Below are 12,155 nucleotides of genomic sequence, written 5' to 3' on the forward strand. Positions count from 1 at the left end.
GAAACACCGTGTCCAGCGGAGGGGTTGGTTCTGCAGCCTCCATCCCTGTCTGCTCCCCGTGGACGCCATCAACTCTCTCTCCAGCCAGTGGAGACTCAGTTCCCTTTCCTGAGCTTCTTTTCATTCAGTTTCTCTCTATTTTCTTGATTTATATTCTGTTCTTCACAGATTTATGTATTTTTCCCCTTTAAGTGTCAATCAATAAAACTGACGTTCAGTGGTACATTTCCGGAGCATTAAGGACCTTCACAATGCTGTGCGGCCGGCCCCACTCTCTAGTTTGGGACCCTTTCATCCTCCCGAACCCCACCCCCCGCCCCCAGCAAATCCTGTATTCACCTCAAGCACTCCCTGGTTCCTCCCTTGCCCCCGACAACCTTTAATCCTCTCATATCTGAGTGTCTTCCCATATCCTGGATGTCTCCAGTCCATGCTGATGAAGAAAATCATAGAAAAGGTGGTTTTATTAGACTCTGCACATATTTTAAGAGTAGACTTGGGATTTCTCGTTTTTTGTTTCCTTTCAGGCAGCCTTTGTGTATCGGAAAGGGCAGTGCAGGTGATTTCAAGATGTCATCTGCAAAATGAGACCCTTTTGGCAAATAATCTCCAGGTAGGCATCACTGTTGCCTGACGTCTCAGCCAGAAGGGAAATGCTGAGCTCTTCCTGATGCACAAAGTCACAAAAAGAAGCCAGGAAAGAAAGCGGACAAAATGAGCACGCCAACAACCGGGAAGCGCTGTCTCAACCTCGTGAGACAGGCTAGAGAAAGACCCAAATCCTTGTGGCCCAAACACTCTTGAAAATCAGTGTGCAGTAAAGAAGAGAAGAAAGCGGTGAAGTTGCAAGGAGAGGCAATGCCCATGGCCAGTGTAGCCTAGACCTACACGCGAGACCTGAGAGCTCCAGCCTAGGAGACCTGGCCTAGAAGTTGCCAGGGGAGGCAGTGCACATGGCCTGCCCGCTCAGATGGGGACACGCGCCAGTGAAAACCGTTTGGAGACCGCAGTGACGGTCATGTCTGGACTGGTGACAGCCTGCCCTGGGCAGCCCATGAGGCAGCAGTGTCCCCAGCATGTCCACCAAAGGGCGCTCTGTGCAGGACCCTCAAGGGGCCTCAGGTGCATCTCTTTAGGAGCAGTGGCGGATTTCAGATCGGCTCTCACTTCACTTGCGGGGCAATAGTTCCTGTCACTGTAAACGCCCACCCTGGGTGACCGAAAGGCAACGTCGCACAGGCGCCTGAGAGACTAAATCCTTTTAGCTGCACATACAGCCCGCTCCTCACTGGGATGCCTGTGGCCTGTGGCTCCCGAGGGGAGAGCAGCATTCTTCCCACCCTGTGGTCACTGCTGGGAGTGCAGGCTGCCCCTCACTCACCATTCACAGTGTCCCTGTTGGCAGAACTGGGTGAATCTACTAAAGGGCAGAAATTCAAACTGAAATGCAACCAAACTTCCCACAAGGTCTCCAAAAGAGTTCAGGAGTGATGAATTGAAAACGAGAGGGGATGACGTGAATGTGGATGGAAACTTGACACCTTACACCAAATTCACTTCAAATTTTTCTGAGACATATTTTCCATGCCAAACGTCTCACAAAGACAGTATAAAATCACGCAGAACCTAGACATGACCTTTGAGTCTTCACACACAATATAGAAAGGCAATGCACAAAAAGGCAATACTGTGGACTGTGTAAAATCAAAGGTTTCTGCTCTGGTAAAGACCTTATGAACAAAAGCAAAGGACACACCACTCACTGGCACACAAATACTTGCAAACACAGAGCTGATAAAGGATTTGTCTCCAAAGAGACAAAACTCCATGGATTATACAGTCCATGGAATTCTCTAGGCCACATACTGGAGTGGGTAGCTTTTCCCTTCTCCAGGGAATTTTTCTGACTCCCCACATACTGTAAGACCAAACTTGAGAATTCTTGTTTTTCTTTCTTTTGAAGTAGCACCTCCCCAAGAGAAGGGTCAGAGCACCACCTCCTGCCCGTGAGGCCCAGTGCAGGATCCAGGTGAGCATGCACACAGAGGGTCTGCCCAACTGGGAATGAGGAGGAATTGGGAAGGCCTGCTGCCCAGACACCACGCAGGACACACCTCGGGGTCCAGTCTCAGCCTGCCATGGGGCTCAGCACACCCGGCTCCAACCCAGAACCCTGAGAACCGCTGCCTCGGACCTGGAGCGCAGCAGGGCAGAGCAGAGGTGAGGAGGCTGGGGCTGTGAATGTGAGTGTGGGGAGGGGTGCTGAGCGACACAGGGAGGAGTCCCCCAGAGCTGGGGCTGGGCCTGGAGCAAAGGCTGGCCTCAGCCCACCCACTCGATGGACTGCAGTCAGAGACAACATCCTCTTGTGACTTCCTGGACTGGGAACTGTCTCTAAAGTTAGGGAAGAATTCTGTCTCCAGAATTTTCTTTGTCTGAAGGATCAGAAAGGTAACACGGGAGCCCCAGGCCGGGCCAGGTCCCCTCTCCCATCCCACCCAGGTCACCCTGAGTCCTTTCCCTGTGAGTGTAGAAGGGGGTTTCTCGGGGTGTGCCGGCCTCCAGCAAGCCCAGGCAGATGTGGGGTCAGAGCCTGTGGGCCGGTGTTGTCCACACCCCAGGGGAGAGCAGGCTGGGCAGGCTGAGGAGAGTCCAGGCAGTGCCGGCTGCCCAGGCTGACCTCACGCCCTCAGGGGGGTCTCCATCCTGCCGGTTGGGTATCTGAGCAGACACGCATTTCTGCTCATTCCAGAAGCAGAAGTTCGAGCAGGCAGAAGCAGCAGCCATACTGCCAGGCCCAGCTCGGTAAACTCCAAGCAGGGCTGGCTGACGGTCACTGTCATTTCAGAGCTTCCCACAGGATATGGCTGATGAGGGGGACACCCCATCCACCCTCCCATGGAGGAGTCAGAGCACCACACCCCTGCCTGGGAGGCCCAGTGCAGGGTCCAGGAGAGTGTGCCCACGGAGGGGTCAGCCCAACGGGAAATGAAGAGGAAGCCGGGAAGGCCTGCTGCCCAGACAGCACCCAGGACACACCCCAGGGCCCAGTCTCAGCCTGCCATGGGGCTCAGCACAACTGGCTCTGACCTAGAGCCCCGAGAACCGCTGCCTCTGAGACAGCACGAGGACCTGGAGCCCAGCGCGGCAGAGCACAGAGGTGAGGAGGCTGGGGCTGGGAATCTGAGTGTGTGGGGAGGGGCGCTGAGCTTCACAGGGAGGAGTCCCCCAGAGCTGGGGCTGGGCCTGGAGCAACGGCTGGCCTCACACCATCTTGCAGACTGCAGTCAGAGAAGGCATCCTGTGCTGGGTATTCTACTGGAGGTTCTGGGAAGCTTTAAAGCCCACTTAGGCCCGTGACAAGGGAGACCTCTGGGTAATCTCGTCTTCTCTCCCAGCTCTAGCTCTGACCTTCCAGTTCAACCAGGCTCCATTTCCAAGACCTGTCCCTACAGAGGTGGTTGCCCCACGTTTAGGACCCAGGGATCCACTGAAGGATAATCGAGACCTGAGCCTACTCTCCCAAAGACACCGGGCCAGCTGGGTACTGGCCAGCACACTGGGCAGATCGGACCTCTGTGCCTGCAGGACCCCCAGCCCCAGGCACCCATGTCCCACCCCCTCAGCGAGAACGTGCACCTCCACGTGCACCTGCCCCTGCTCGGGCTTTGGCAGGAGAACCCGAGTCAGGGCATGAGTTACCACCTCTGCAGGGAGAGCCTGCCCTGGCTCCTGCCCAAGACCTGATGCCCATGATGACTGACTCACCCCTGCAGGGAGAACAGGCCCCCGCTCTGGACAGAGAACTCGAGCCCTTTCTGGAAACACCTCGTCCAGGGGCGTGGTTGGCTCTGCAGCCTCCATCCCTGTCTGTGCCCCGTGGATGCCATCAACTCGCTCCCCACCCAGGGGAGATTGAGGTCCCTTCCCTTGAGGGTCTTTTCACTTGGATTTTATGTAACTTTTTTGTGCTATTTTATTTTTTTTATGGCTTTCTATCCTTTTTTCGGTTAAGTTTTAGTGAATAAATTATTCAAAATTGTTGCAATTGGGGAACACTCAGGACCTTCAAAGTGCTGTGTAACCATCACCATTCTGTAGTTTCAGACCCTTTCAATCTTTCTGCCCCAGCTCCCAACAGATCCTTTATTCACATCCCTGTTTGTCCGTTCCCCTGATCCTGAACAAATGTAATCCTTTCCTTTCTTCATTACTTTCTATATTCTGTGTGTCCCCAATCAATGACGATAGCAAAATGATAGAAGTAGTTTTTTTCTGATTCCCCACATACTGTAAGGCTACATTTGATAATTTTTGTTTTTATTTCATTTGAAGTAGCCTTTGGGTATCTGAAAGGACAGTGTAGGTACTTTCAAGATATCATGGGCTAAATGAAGACCTTTTGGGAAATATAGTCATCATCTCCAGGCAGGCATTGTTGTAAGTGTGACATCTGAGCCAGAAGGATAATGCTGAGCTCTTCCTGCGGCACAAACAAACTCAAAAAATAAGCCAAGAAAGAGAGCTGGGAAAAAAAAAAAAAATTCTAATAACAAGTAAAGCATTCTTCATGACAGAAGGCTAGAGAATGACCCAACATACTTGTGGCCTAAAAAACCTGTAGAAACTCACTGTTCTGTAAAGAAGAGAACATGTGGGATGTTCCCAGGAGAGGCAATGCACATGGCCAGTGTAGTTCAGAGACACCCTGACCACTCAGAGGAAGACACACAACAATGGAAACCCTTTGCAGATAGCAGTGACGATCAACACCGTGGGAAGTGCTTAGGTGGTGAAAAAATGCCCTGGGCACCACGTGAGGGAGCAGACTTGGTTCTCTTCCTCTGCCCCCACACCATTCCCTCATGAAGGCAGCTCAGGTGCAATCATGCCCTGCCTGCCTGTCTGGCTCATTCATGACCTGTAAACACCTCCAGGGCAGGCCTCCACTTTCTCCTCTCTGTGCACCGTGAACCTGCACACAGTGGGGCTTCAGAACCTCAGGAGACTCGAGCCATTCCCACTATAGCCAGAACCCTCCCCAGGCATTAAAACGCCTGTGGAGTCACTTTGGCCCAAGCACGGGTTCCAGAACCCTGGAGGCTACGCCACCCTGTCCACTGTGAAGAGTCAGGTCCCTTTGTACAGAGCTTCTGAGCTGTCAGATCTGAGCTGTTGTTTCATTGTCAGCTCTGACCATCCAGTAGAAGCCAGGTGGGCCACACTGCTACAAAGGAGATCACAAGCTGAGTTTCAAGGGAGGCATCGAAAGGACAGCAATGGATACAATGGGCTGCAAACTGAATGAGGGTCCCCACAATACTTGGAAAGGCCTGTGGTGTGCAAGTGCAAGTGGGGAGTAGGGCCCCCAAGGTCCAATGGAAGAGAGGTACTCGGGAGCAAAGGCCCTTGGCCTCTCCTGTAGCAGCCCCAGATGGCAGCTCATGAACAGTAGACAGCAATGTGGTCGCATGAGCATGACTCTGTAACTGCCTCAGAAACCAAGAGGAAGAGATCAGGGTAAGTGGGAATCTGGAGGGTGTGGTGAGGTGGATAAAGGGAGGTGCCCTTCCTCTCTTCACTGCAAACTGCTTTTGTGAGTCTCAAAGCTACCAGATGGCATTTACCAAGTCAGGTCCCCACAGTAACTAGTGTGGGCTGGGTGCCTTAGCCCCTGTCACAGATAAAAGCCACACCAGTGTCTTCCCTGAGTTCAAACCGCAAGATCTGGGGGTTCTGTCTGGTACACACCTCTTTGCTGTCGCCACGTTACCCCCTTCTCTGAGCGCCAGGTTCATGCTCTAGAAAGAGGACATCTATTGCTCCCTTAGCAATAGATGCTATTGCTATCTTAATCCTGTGAAGACTAATTTGGGTTATCCGAGAATTAATATCTAGCCCTTAGAAATATCGCCTGAATCCGGAATAACTGGGGTCTCCCAGTGGCATCCGGCATTTCTTCCCTGAAGCCAGCCAAACCCCACACAGTTGCATCTCCAGGATCTCCACTTAGCCCGCTGGACAGAAAGCCCAGCGGGGTTCAAAGAAGCTACAGACAAGCAGAAGAGGACTCACAGGCAGACGGCTTCCCTCAGGTCTCAGGTGGGGCTCCGGGACCACAGCAGGAACGGGCGCTCTCAACCCCTGGGCTCAGCAACGCCCTCATCCTCAGGTCGGCGGTTCTGGCCTGATGGGAGCACGAAGGTCACCAACGGCCCCAGGCTGACCTCATGCCCCGCCCACTGCTGTAGCCTGACGTCACTCGGCCCCACCCCTTCTGGCAGAAGGAGAAATCCTCTTTTATAGTTTGGGGCCCGGCCCTGGGCCCTGATTGGTCACTGCACTAGTCCTGAGCCAATCACGGTGGCCAGGAAGGACAGAACACACCGATTGGCCAGGTCCAGGTCATGTGACCGTAATCTCCAGGATATGTGGGAGCTGCTTAGCCTGTGTCAGGGGTGGAGACACTGCAATGCCCCAAGAGCCCCAAGTCACTGTGTCCATGTGCTCAGTGTCCTGGGACGTGCCTGCTCCTCTCTACACACTGCTTTCTCCGCTGCAGAGAAAATATTCATGACACACCTCTTCTCTTTCCAAGCCCTGTTGCACGTACCACATTCAAGGGAGCAAGTCCTCCTGTTTGAAGATATGTTTGGAGATCCTCTGCTAGTCTCTAGGTTTGTTTTTTGTGTCATGTTAAAATAATTAATTTTGTCAGAAAACACCAGTGAGCAACATCACGTGCTGCTCTGTGTTTTCAGGATTATTACCGGTTCTGAGTAGAGGACATGGCCCAAGGTCCTGTCAAAGGGAGTGAAGTTTGTCCAAGGAAGCACCTGAGACACCAAATCACTGAATCCTTTAGCTGTACACCTTAAACTAAAAAATCATTAAAAGTCAACAATACCTCAGGTTAAAAAGAAATATCCACTCATCAAAAATAGTTCAAAAATTTGTCAGGGTTTCCTGTCAAGTGTTGGTGTGTTTCTAATTGCTTTGGTGGTGTTTTGTGAGGCAGGGATTCAACTTACTTTCCCAGTTGGTATTCCCAATGGATACCAAATAGTCCCAATGGGCTTCCATTCTCTGTTTACATATTAAGAAACACTTTTCAAAACCCCAAGTATTAAGAACTTCAGATCTTTGGTTATTTGTGGAGCACCCCAGAGGCAGGTGTCCTTTTCTGTGTCTTCTCCTCCCATGTCACCATTGCCAGTTCCTAGTATACACAAGTCCCAGAAAGTTCTCTGTAGTGAACTATGTATGTTTCTGTGAAGACAGACAATGTGAGCACGGAGGTGGGGCTGAGTCCGTGGTGACCACTGACCATGCTGAGCAACCCCAATGTTAAGTCTGGCTGTAACTTTCTAAGGCAAGGTCTGTGTTTCTTTCTTTGATGTCTGGCTGCCCACAAGAAGTTTGAAGGGTTGAAACTTGGGTCTCTGGAACCAGCAGTGTAGAGATTAGATCCATAGCCTGATTTTCCATTATATTTCTAGCATTTGGGCTCTCTTGAGCTGGTGTGGGGATATTTCTGATACATTCCTGGTAAAGGCGTGAAAGGCAGTCAGTACCTGTGCTTTCCACCCCTTGCCTCATCTGTACTTCTGTCATTTTTATCAATATAGTTCATTTTCAATTCTCTTAGTCCTTGTGTCATTCTGACACTCAGGCACCTGTGCGTTTATAGACCTCCAGCTCCCGGAGGCTCTTTGCCTGGTGGAGACAAGGAGAATTCAGAGCAGCACCACATCACATTGGACCAGAGAGAAGGTTCCAGCCAGGAAAGCTCCATGCCTGCTGTGGGGGGCGGGGGCGGGGGGTGGTGTTCAGAGTTCACTTCTGACTGTGCGCCCCCGGGCCCTTGGTTCAGGCCCCACTCTGAGATCTGGAAAGGAGGTGGCTTCCCTGCCACCATCCCCTCCCACCCCCCTCCCCGAGAAAAAACTAGTTGGTTTTTTTTTTTTGCCTCGGTCCACATCCAGTCCCATCTGGCTTCCCAGCTCCACACTGGACCCTCACCCACAGATTGAGGAGAGCCCAGTCCCAGAAAAGTTTCACACAAGGAGAGGCTGCTACTGACCCTTCAACCCCCTGGTCTAAATAAGCATTTCTTTTAGTTTCACAACCCTGGAAGGAGGTACTGGTTTGGTGTCCATTTTGCAGTTGAAATGACTGAGCCTCAGATCATTGTGTCATTTGCCCAGGGTCACTCAGCAGGTTAACGAGTGAGCTGGGATTTCAACCCAGAATTCCTGTCTCGGAGTCCATGACTCTGTGCAAGTCGTTCAGCTCCTGGTTTACATTTATTTCAAGGTATTTTATTCCTTTTGATGCATTTGTAAATGGGACTGTTTTCTTCATTTCTCTCTCTGATGGTTCATCTCCCATTATCTTGCTGAATTTATTTGTTCTAATAGTCGTTTTCTGGTGGATTTTTTAGGGTTTCATGTAATATCAGGTAATAATCGAAAAGTGATATTTTACATCTTCTGTTCCAATGCGGATGCCTTTATTTTCTTTTCTTGCCTAATTGTTCTGGGGAGGACTTCCAATACTATGGTGAATAAAATTGGCGAGAGTGAACATGCTTGTATGATTCCTGATCTTTTAGGGAAAACTTTCAACTTTTTACCACTTAGTCGGATGTTAGCTGTGGTCTTGTCTTATATTGCCTTTAGTATGTTCCATGTATAAACACTTTATTGAAAGTTGGGATGATATATAGATATTACACTTGATCAAGAGCTTTTGCTGCAACTTTTGAGGTGATCATATGATTTTTATTCTTTATTTTGTTCATATGCTGTATCACATTGATTGATTTACAGATAATGTCATCCTTGCATCCCTAGAAATAATTCCATTTGATTATAGTGTATGATGGAGAAGGCAATGGCAACCCACTCCAGTACTCTCACCTGAAAAATCCCATGGACAGAGGAGCCTGGTAGACTGCAGTCCATGAGGTCGCTAAGGGTCGGACGTGACTGAAGTGACTTTGCAGCAGCAGCTGCATAGCGTATGATTCTTTTAATGTATACTTGAATTTGGTTTGCTAATATTCTTTTGAGGATGTCTGCATCCATTTACACCATGGTCAGGCTTTTCTGGTGGTTAAGATGTTAGAGAATCTGCCTACCATGCGGGAGACCCAGGTTTGATCCCTGGGTCAGGAAGGTCCCCTGGAGAAGGGAATGGCTACCCACTCCAGTATTCTTGCCGGGAGAATTGTTTGGACAGAAGGGCCTGTCAATATACAGTCCATAGGTCACAAAGAATTGGGCACGGCTGAGTGACTAACACACAAGAGTCCCTTTTGACATTCTTTAAATTTAAATTTAAAATGTTAATTCACTGAAAAACTACAGTCAAAGGAAAGATTACAGAAATAAAAGAGTCGTTAGAACAAAATGACAGTAAAGCATAACAGATTTTAAAAAAAAACCTCCAAATAATGACTTTTCATAAGAATTTTAGATCTTCAGAGGAATTCTCTTTAAACTGAATTTGACATGAAAGGTTTAATTTTAAATATAAATCTATTTTGGTATTATATTTCTATACTGAGGGCTGAAAACTTTCTAATTTATGTAAGATATTGAGGAATACGGTGTAGCTATTAAAATCATATTTCAAAATCATTAAGGAATGAATAAGCACTAAAATATATTGGGAAAGTAGCTATGAATAGATGATCCCATAGAGTTTAGATGATAGTGCAGATATATTGAGTGAGAGTTTTCAAATTTCTTTATTTTTAATTGAGGAATAACTGCTTTACAATGTTTAGTTGCTTTCCCTCATACAACAACAGGAATCAGTTGTAAGTAAATATATATATATATCTCGCTTCTGGTGAGCCTCCCTCCCACCTCCTGCCATCCCACCCTTCTAGGTCATCACAGAGCACTGTGTTGGGCTCCCTACATTATATACCAACTTCCCACTAGCTAGCTATTTTACATATGGTACTGCCTATGTTTCCATGCTATTCTCTCAATTTGTCACACCCTGTCCTACCATAGCTAGGCAGACAAGTCTTTCCTCTGCATCTGTGTATCTATTTCTGCCTTGCAAAAAAGTTCACCAGTACCATTTCCCAAGATTCCATATATATGCACTGGTATATGATACTTGTTTATCTCTTTCTGACTTAGTTCAGTCTGTATCAAAGGCTCTAGATTCATCCACCTCAGTTACACTTACTTGTGTTTGATCCTTTTGAGGGCTCAGTAATATTCCATTGTGTATATGTTCCACAACTTCTTTATCCATGCATCTGTCGATGGACATCTTGGTTGCTTCCATGCCCTGGCTGTGTAAATTGTGCTGCAACGAACACTGGGGTACATGTCTTTTTTCAATTATTATTATTTCAGGGTATATGCCCAGGAGGGGATTGTTTGGTCATATGATAGTTTTATTCTTCATTTATAAAGAAACCTCCATAGTGTTCTCCTAATTGGCTATATCCATTTCTATTCCCTCCAACAGTGCAAGAGGCTTCTCTTTTTCCCATTTCCTGTCCAGCATTTATTGTTTGTAGAATTTTTGATGATGGCCATTCTAACTGGTGCGACATGATAGCTCATGTAGTTTTGATTGGCATTTCTTTAATAATGGGCAGTGTTATCATCTTTTCATATGCTTGTTGGCCCTCTTAATGTCTTCTTTGAAGAAATGTCTGTTTAAGTCTTATGCTTATTTCTTAACTGGTTGTTTGTTTTTCTGATAGCAAACTGTATGATCCACCTGTAACCTTTGAGATGAATCATTTTTCAGTTGCTTCATTTGCAATTATTTTCTCCCATACTGACAGCTGTCTTTTCATCTTGTTTATAGTTTTCTTTGCTGCTTAAATACTTTGAAGTTTAGCTAAATGCCATTTGTGTGTTTTTTATTTGTTTGTTTGTCCATTTCTATTACTCTAGGAGGTGGGTCAAAGAGGATCTTGCTTTGATATATGTCAGAGTGTTCTGCCTATGTTTTCCTCTAAGGTTTTATAGTTTCTGGCCTTACATTCAGGTCTTTATTCAATCTTGCATTTACTTTTGCATATAGTGCTAAGAAGTGTTCTAATTTGATTCTTGTACTTGTAGCTGTCCAGTTTCCCCAGCACCACTTATTGAAGAGGATCTCTTTTCTGTCTTTTATCCATTGTATGTTCTTGCCTCCTTTGTGAAAGAAAAGGTACCTTTAGGTGCATGAGTTTATCTCTCAGCTTTGTATCTTCTTAGATCAATATATATTTCTGATCTTGTGCCACGACCATATTGTCTTGATGACACTAGCTTTGGAGTATAGTCTGAAGTCAGAAAAGTTGATACCTCTAGTTCCACCTTTCTTTCTCAAGATTGCTTTGGCTATTAGGGGTCTTGTTTTTTTCCCATACAAATTACAAAATTATATGTTCTAGTTCTTTGAAAAATGCCATTGGTAATTTGATAGAGATGAATTGAATCTTCAGATTGCTTTGGGTATTACAGTCATTTTCACAATATTGATTCTTTCACAATATTGTATCATCTTTGATATCTTTCATCATACAGCATTTCTTACTGCATATGCATGTTTTGTCTCTTTAGGTAGGCTTATTCCTAGGTATTTTATTCTTCTTGCAGTTGTGAATGATACTGTTTCCTTGTTTTCTCTTTCTGATCTTTCATTGGTGTTGTATAGGAATGCAAGGGATTTCTGTGTATGAATTATGTGTCCTGTGCTTTACTAAATTCATTGATTAGCTCTTCTAATTCTCTGATTGTATCTTTAGGGTTTTCTATGTATGGAAACAGGTTATCTGCAAACAATGAGAATTTTAATTCTTGTTTTATAATCTAGATTGCTTTTATTTCTTTTTCTTGTCTGATTGTTCTGGCTATGACTTACAAAACTGTATTGTATAATAACAGGGAGAGTAGGCACCCTGGTTGTTCATGATCTTAGAGGAAATACTTTCAGGTTTTCACCATCAAGAATAATGTTTGCTGTGAGATTGTCATATATGATTTTATATGTTGAGGTAGGCTCCTTCTGGTGCCTATTTTCTGGAGAGTGCCCATTTCTGAGAGTTTTTTTTTTTTTAAATCATAAATTGCTGTTGAATTTTGGGAAAAAAAATTTTCTGCACCTATTGAAATTATCATATGATTTTT

The sequence above is a fragment of the Dama dama genome, chromosome 28 (assembly GCF_033118175.1).
Source record: "Dama dama isolate Ldn47 chromosome 28, ASM3311817v1, whole genome shotgun sequence".
In the NCBI taxonomy this organism is placed as follows: Eukaryota; Metazoa; Chordata; class Mammalia; order Artiodactyla; family Cervidae; genus Dama; species Dama dama.